We start from the raw sequence: 7,721 nt of genomic DNA, 5'->3' as shown, positions 1-7,721 counted from the left end.
ACTGGTGGAGCCGGGATTCGAACCCATGACCTCTGACTCCCAAGCCCGGGCTCTTTCCACTGAGCCATGCTGCTAAGTGGCCTAGTGGAACGAGCTCAGGCCGGAGAGTCTGAGGCTTGTCTTATGCTGTTGAGTCATCTCCCACCCATAGCGACGCCATGGACACATCTCTCCCAGAGCACCCCACCTCCATCTGCAATCGTTCTGGTAGTGTATCTATAGAGTTTTCTTGGTAAAAATACAGCAGTGGTTTACCATTGCCTTCTTCCTCATAGTAAACTTGAGTCTCAGCTCTCGACTCTCTCCCATGCAGCTGCTGCCCAGGTAGGTGAGTTTTGACTTGTAGTAGATTGCCTTTCACTTGCTAGGCTCTGTCCAAGCTAGAAATGGAATGGGTAAGCCTCTGCTTGACTCTCCTTCCCATAGCTGAGACTGGTAGAGTACTGAAAACTCTCCAGACGCGATCCTGAGAGGGGAAGAATCACAGAACCTGGGTTCTAAACCCACTTTGTCACTTACCTTCTGTGCCAACTGGGGTTAGTGAGTTAGCTCTTCTGTGAATGTGTTTGTTCATCTGTAAAATGGAGATTAAGTATATGTTCTTTTTCATACATAGACTATGAGCCCCGTGTGGGATAGGGACTGTCTGACCTGATGATCTTGTGTCTACTCTAAAGCTTAGTACAGTGCTTGTCACCTAATAAGTACTTAATAAGCCCCACATTTATTGTTATTATTTTAACCCCAGGAGACAATAGGTGGGAGTTTGATATAGTCCCTGTCCCTAGAGGGGCTCACAATCTAAAAGTTCAAAGGAGGAAAAGGGTTTGGCAACAGACACATAAGTAAAGAGTAAATAAAATGTGGCTGGTGGAACAGAATTCCAGGAGCAGAGTGTGAGCTGGGAGGCAGAGGCAGGAGAAGTGAGAACAGGGTATATTTGGAGGTGAGTTTGAAAAGAACAAGGACCCAGGACCATAGAGGTTCCATTTCCTGTCAGAAGCCAGGCTGGTGCCACAGCCTCTCCTGGCCCGTATCTGAGTCCCATGAAACTGTGGTTGTCCCAACTGACCTCTGACCCACCCCCTTGGGGTACCCACGCTGCTGAGCTGTTGTTCCGGTTCAGACCGTTCTGTGTAGAAACCTCCACCATCCCTGGGCCATAAAAGGAAAGCACAAGGTCTCCACTCCAGTGCCTAGGGCCAAGCTGCCCAGACATTGGCACTCTCCTAGAACTTGGCATGGCAAGAGGCTGGGCGCAAGAGCTCATAATACGGTTCTTATTAATGAAACTCAGGAATGGAGGCAAGGATCCTCCTGACAGGCTTCTGAAAGGAAGCAGAGGCTGGATCTCCTGGATCCAGCTCAAGGAGTTAAAGGATGTCACTTGTTCCTAGCTACACCGTCAAATGGAATCAAGCCCCCAGTTTTCCCGCTTTCAGCCCCTGGCCACCCTCATCTCCCGCCCCAGAACTCCCTCTCCTAAATCTGCTGGCTCAGTCCCCTCCATCTCCTGGGCCACTGCCCCCTCTCCGCTGTCAATGACTTCCTCCCGGAAGTCTTCCGTACTTAATTCCCAACCCCTTAAGTCTAGTAAGGCCAATGGCCACCCTTAAACACTGATGAGACTTTTTCCAGAGGCCCAGAGAGGTTGAATAACTTGCACCAGTACAAACAGGAAATGCATGGCAGAGCCAGGAAATGAACCCAGATCTGCTGATTCCCAGTTCTCCTTGTGATTCACTGGGCCCAGGAGGCAGAGGACAGGAATTCCCCTTTTCTCCCTCTCTGACCCCTACACCCCACCTATGCACCCAAAGGAAATCCAAGCTATAGCCCATAAAAAGAAGTTGTGGGCGGTCCCACCCTTAGCATATGAGGTGAATTTTTACCTGTTACTCCCTGAGTGAGGTGGGAGCCTTTCCAAGTATATGGCTCTCTACCAGGCTTGAGGTAATTAAGGGAAGGGCCTTGGTGAACCCTAGGCCCTTCTTGGGCTAGGCAAGGTGTTAGCCTGGGGGTGACCCTGGAACGCTGTGGGCAATGTCCCATGACTGGCACAGACCAGGGATGGGAATCAGAAGGAAGAAAAGGACAACAGGCAGAGCCTTGAGGGCGACTCAATGGGACCCCATAGAAAGGACAAGGCCCCTCCTCATTTCACAGTCCTCCAATTCTGTCTTCTGTTCGCCAGAGCCTTCAACCTGAGGAGCCTGAAGGATACTTGGGAAGCCACTTGAAATCTCCCCATGTGGAGATACTGGCCTGGTAAGAATAGAATGACAAGAGCTCTTCAGTGACTCAGACAAATGAGGGGCTTGGACTTGCTGGAGTATGGGGGTCAGTAGTGGAAACAGTGCAAGATACCTAGGCCTGTCTTTCCACCATCTCCCATCCCCATCCTTGCCTTGGGGAGGGTGAGAGTGGCAGATAAGTCCACCCCTCCAAGACTCCCTCCCTCTCTGGATCATGGACCTCCACCTCCACCCTCAACCCCCGACACATCAAAAGGACCAAACCACCCAGTCACCTAGAGAGACCTCAGGAACTTCTCCAGTGATGCACTTCTGGGGCCTCTCTAGGCTATCAGAAGGACAACTCTGTGGAGCCCCTCCTGGCCTAGGATGGACCACAAACCGTGAAGGTCTGGGGGCAACCTCTCTCATCATGGAGGGACTCTGTGACAATTAGAAGTCATAGGTGGCTGCCCTCTTGGCAAAGCAGCCTGGCGTAGTGGATAGAGCACGGGCCTGGGAGTCAGAAAGTCATAGGTTCTAATCCCAGCCCCGCTACCTGTCAGCTGTGTGACTTGGAGCAAGTTACTTAACTTCTCTGTGCCTCAGTTACCTCATCTGTAAAAATGGGGATGAAGACTGTGAGCCCGACGTGGGACAACCTGATTACCATGTATCCTCCCCAGCGCTTAGTACAGTGCTTTGCATATAGTAAGCGCTTAAAAATGCCATTATTATTATTAATAATTATGTATTTTTAAGTGCTTACTATGTGACAGGCACTGTGCTAAGTTCTGAATATGGCTGATGATTCTGAGCCCTATGACACATTCGCCAATAAATTTGTCTCCCTAGAACCCGAAGGATTTCCCTCCTAGAAGCAAAAGTTTTCACAGCATCTGGGGAGTCAGACATTGGCCTAAACACCACAACCCCAACTGCCAACGAGTGCTGAGATAGCATTAGAACAACCAACTGGGTGAAAGGTGGGAACACTTAGAGTTGGGGTGAAGGGCACTGGCAAAGTTGACTCCCAGTAATGATGATGATGATGATGACAATAATGGTATTGTTAAGTGCCTACTATGTGTCAAGCACTGTTCTAAGCACTGGGGTAGTTACAAGCTAACCAGGTTGGACACGGTCCTTGTCCTACATAGGGCTCACCATCTTAATCCTCATTTTACAGATGAGGTAACTGAGGCACGGAGAAATGAACTGACTTGCCCGAGGTCACCGAACAGACAAGTGGCAGATTTGGGATTAGAACCCAGATCCTTTTAACTCCCTGTCCCATGCTCTGTCCACTAGGACATGCTGCTAGGGCTGTCATTCATCCAATTTTCTACAAGACAGGCTGGTTTTCAGCCTATCTGCCTTCTGTCCCACGGCTTGGAAGAGGTGTCATATTCACAGGGACATGGGACAATAACTTGATGGGTCTTGAGTATGGGAAGGGGTCCAGGTGTCCCCTGGGGTCCTGGTTTGTGTGAGGACAGAATTGGGCAGGCCTCTGCATTAGGCTGCAGGTCCTGCGCCAGTTTTCCATATCCTGCGAATCTCATTGTCTGGCCCGCACACCGTTTGCCAGTGGCTACCCTTGCCCTCACAGAGAGTGCCCAGTGTTGCTCTCTGAAGTTCTGGAAGCCCAGCTAGGGATCTCAGCTAGCCATGAGCTTAGCCAGACCTGGACCAGCCCAAAGTTCCACCAGGTCCTGGATTTTATTTCCAGCAACAGGAAGTGTAGAGGAACCATGGATGGTGGCCTGCCTGGGTTTAGCAGACGCCCGTTTCCTAGGCCTGAGTCCTGCTCCTGTTAGCCACACCCCTGACCAGGGGCTTCTTGACCCTAGGAGTGCTTCAGAAGCCCCTCCATGTCCCAGCCAGTCTTCCGGGGGCCGGAGCCTTGGTGCAACTCAGCCGCACACAAAGCCCAGAGACCAGGGGTCCAGCTGGGAGCATCTGGCCAAGGAGATTAAATTATTTTTGAATTCCTAACTGAATGTTCTTTTAATGGAAACTTAATGACAAGCATTGAAATAGATTTCCTTCATAACCCCTCCTCCCTCTCTCTCCCCCACACGGCTCTGTCCGCCAGGCTCTCCCCGATAACCTTTATTCCCCGCCCCTGGACTTTTATCTCCTCGATGACAAACGGCCTTTGCTGGACAGAAAGAGGAAATTCCAGTCATTGTTCTAAAACTTCTGGCTTCCAAAATAAAAACACTCTATCTCCTCTGTCAGGCTTTGATTGACACTCATTTCCTGAAATGGTGGTCAATAACGGCTAAGAGGAGGGACCAGGCCTGCCTCCCACCTCCCGATCCCCCTCAGGCTCACATCATCCCTTGGGATTGTCGGCTTCCATCTCCCAGAATTCTCGGGCTGGAAGGGACCTCAAGAGAGCACCTTGTCCATGACCTTTCTTCCAGACAGAATGCCACTCGAGTTGTTCCAGAAAGAAGAGCTGCCTCCCTTTTCTTAAAAATCTCCAGAGATACCACTCCTACAATGGAAATGTTTGGCATTGTCTTCTGCCCCTTTATAGAGTCAGGAAATCCCTTCTGATGTCTAACACAAATCCCTCCTGCTGCACCTTAAGCACATTCTATCTTGTTCTCAGGAGGTGCTCATATCCGCCAGAGGCAAGATAGGTTGGTGCTGCTTCCAAAACAATAAGAAGAATATGAAGGAATTCCCCCTGCTACCTTATGGCTGTCCAATTCCTAGCTTCATTTTCAGTCTTGTGAAAGGGGGATTGGAACAAGTCCTTTATATCACAAATCAATCAATGGTATTTATTGAGCATTTTCTATGTGCAGAGCACTGTTCTAAGCACTTGGGAGAGTCCAATATAATAGAATTAGCAGACCCTTTCCCTGCCCAAATGAGCTTATAGTCTAGAGGAGTCATCTAGCTTCTTTGAGAATGACAGGTGGGCTCATGGAGATGAGGTCCCCTCCAGCCTGTTCCCGACCCAAAGGGGACCTGACCCAAATGAAGAAGCTGAATTGATGACCAGAAGATTGCATTAAACAGGGAGATAAAACCCTGTCACATGATCCAGATATTCTCTCTCCATTGCCCCATGCTCTTCTGATGCTATTATTGCTTTCTTCTCCTTCTCCTTCCTCTCTTCCTCCTTCTCCTTCTCCTTCTCATTATTATTATTAGTATTATTGTATTTGTTACATGTTTAGTTTGTGTCACTGTTCTAAGTGCTAGGGTAGATACAAGTTAATCAGGTTGGACACAGCACCTGTCCCACTCGGGGCTCACATTCTTAGTAGGAGGGAGGACTGAGGCTATTCATTCGTCTAAAAATCTCATCAGTTCTTCCCTGGTGCTCTAAGCTCTCAGGTAATAATAATAGTGGTATTTGTTAAGTGCTTAGTTCTAAGTTCTAAGTGCTGGGGTAGATACAAGGTAATCAGGTTGGACACAATCACTGTCCCACATGGGGTTCATGGTCTTTATCCCCATTTTACAGATTAGGTAAATGAGGCACAGAGAAGTGAAGGAACTTGCCCAAGGTCACATAGCAGACAAGTGGTGGAGCTGGGATTAGAATCCACATCCTCTGACTCCCAAACCCGTGCTCTTGCTACTAGGTCATGCTGCTTTTCAGGTTCCTGGCTGGGGTCGAAATTTTGACATTCTAGTGAACAGCAACAACAACAACAAAAAAAAAAAGCTTTTGCCTCAAATGCCCAGGGAATCGAGGCTAACAGATGTTTGTGGGGTTGGAAATCCTGTGGAGAAGCAGTGTGTGAGGGAAAAGGCATAGCAAAAGCCAGTCCCTGGCGGGCAGTCAGCAGTGCATGTGAGGGTGTCTGAGTACCCCTCTCCCCCCTAAAACAAATCTGATTCCACCAAAATTTGTACCAAGCTTGGACTTTAATGCTCACTGCTGTCTTTCCAAGCAGCCTGGGCACTGATAGAGATCTGAAACATTCCTCGATACATGGAAAAGCTCAATTCCCGCACAGTGGTGAGCACTGCCCTCTGCGATGGACATTCAAGAGTCAGGGAGCACTGAACTAACATTCACGGTGTGAGCTCTCCCCTGATCAAGACTGGCTGGATTCTCCACAATTCTCCAGGGTGAGACCCCTCTCCTGACTCCCTGGACCCCAACCCTGCCTCAAGGCCCAATCTCTGACCCTCTGGATTCCTGCCATGACTCCCTGACTCAGGCACTGCTACCTGCTCCAGTCTCACTTAAGGGAAGCAGCTTGGCCTAGCAGAAAGTACCCAAACTTGGGAGTTAGAGGACCTGTGTTCTAATCCCAGCTCTGTCATTTGCCTGCTGTGTGAGCTGGGGTAAGTAACTTCTCTTCTCTGTACCTCTGAAAATGAGAATTAAATCTTCCTCTCTAATAAAAATAATATACTAATATTATTATAATGCTTCTCCATTCTTTTTGTACTACAAAGCAGAGAGCACATGGGGCCTTAATGATGATTAACTGATATTAAACTACTAAGGATTATTAATTAATGTTAATGATTAATTATTAAGGCTCCCTGCTCCCTCTGCTTTGTGGGAGAGAGGAAAGGAGAAGCAGAATTGCTTCTCACAGGGCTGAGCTGTTCTCAACCAGTTCTCTTTGCCCACAGGGTCCAGGCTCTTCTCTCTCAGCTTCCCAGACAACTCCTCTCTCCCTGTTGTTTCTCATTATTATTTCATCCTGGGCCTCTTCTGTTATTTTCTCCCTCTCCCCAACTGCCTTTCCCCCTTTCCTTTCTCTTCCTCACTCCTTGGAGAGCAGGTGGCCCAAGACCAGCACCAAATCCCGAACCTGTCTTTGAAGTTTCATTTGGTACTTTCCATTTCCTCTGGAAAGAGCAGACCTTAGGTCGTTTGGCAGAATTCCAGCCTCTGGCTCTCCTGGCCCACCCCCGGCCCTGCTAAAGAAGAGATCTGATTGGGTCTTCAATAAAACATCAACCCATTCTTCCTTCACGCCAAGCATTCAGGATTAGCTGGATGGTTCAGGCCAAGACTTCAGCCTGTCCATCTGGCCCCCTTTCTTTTTTTAATGTTATTTGTTAAGCACTTACTAAGTACCAGGCACTATTCTAAGTGCTGGTGTCGATAAAAGATAATCAGATTGGACACAGTCCCTGCCCCACATGGGGATCACACTCTTAATCCCTATTTTACAGATGAGGTAACTGAGGCCTAGAGAAATGAAGTGTCTTGCCCAAGTCACACAGCAGACAGTGTGGAGCCAGGATTAAAATCCAGGTCCTTCTGACTCCCAGGCCCGTAGTCTATATCTACTAGGCCGTGCTGCTTCTCTTGTGTTGTCTCAACAGAGGCCACCTGGCTGAGCCTGGATATCTGCCCCCAATCCAACTGGGATTCAGAGGTAGAAGAGTTTGGTCCAACAAAGAGATGATACCGCTACCTGCTCCACAGTTATAGGTCATGGCCTGAAAGGTAGCATAGCCTAGTGGGAAGAGCACAGTCTGGGAGTCAGA

At 48.8% G+C, this 7,721-nt stretch overlaps 1 non-coding gene across 1 annotated transcript; it reads right to left on the bottom strand.

Annotated features, from left to right (window-relative positions):
* Window positions 1-338: 338 nt before the first annotated feature.
* Window positions 339-476, bottom strand: LOC114815335. The gene has a single exon (XR_003763098.1). It is a non-coding gene; the product is annotated as a small nucleolar RNA SNORA7 (small nucleolar RNA).
* Between the last annotated feature and the right edge of the window lie 7,245 nt (window positions 477-7,721).

This window comes from Ornithorhynchus anatinus, chromosome 11 (genome assembly GCF_004115215.2).
Source record: "Ornithorhynchus anatinus isolate Pmale09 chromosome 11, mOrnAna1.pri.v4, whole genome shotgun sequence".
Taxonomy (NCBI): domain Eukaryota; kingdom Metazoa; phylum Chordata; class Mammalia; order Monotremata; family Ornithorhynchidae; genus Ornithorhynchus; species Ornithorhynchus anatinus.
The sequence above is the reverse complement of the archived record's forward strand: the minus strand, read 5'-3'. Positions and strand labels throughout refer to the sequence as shown.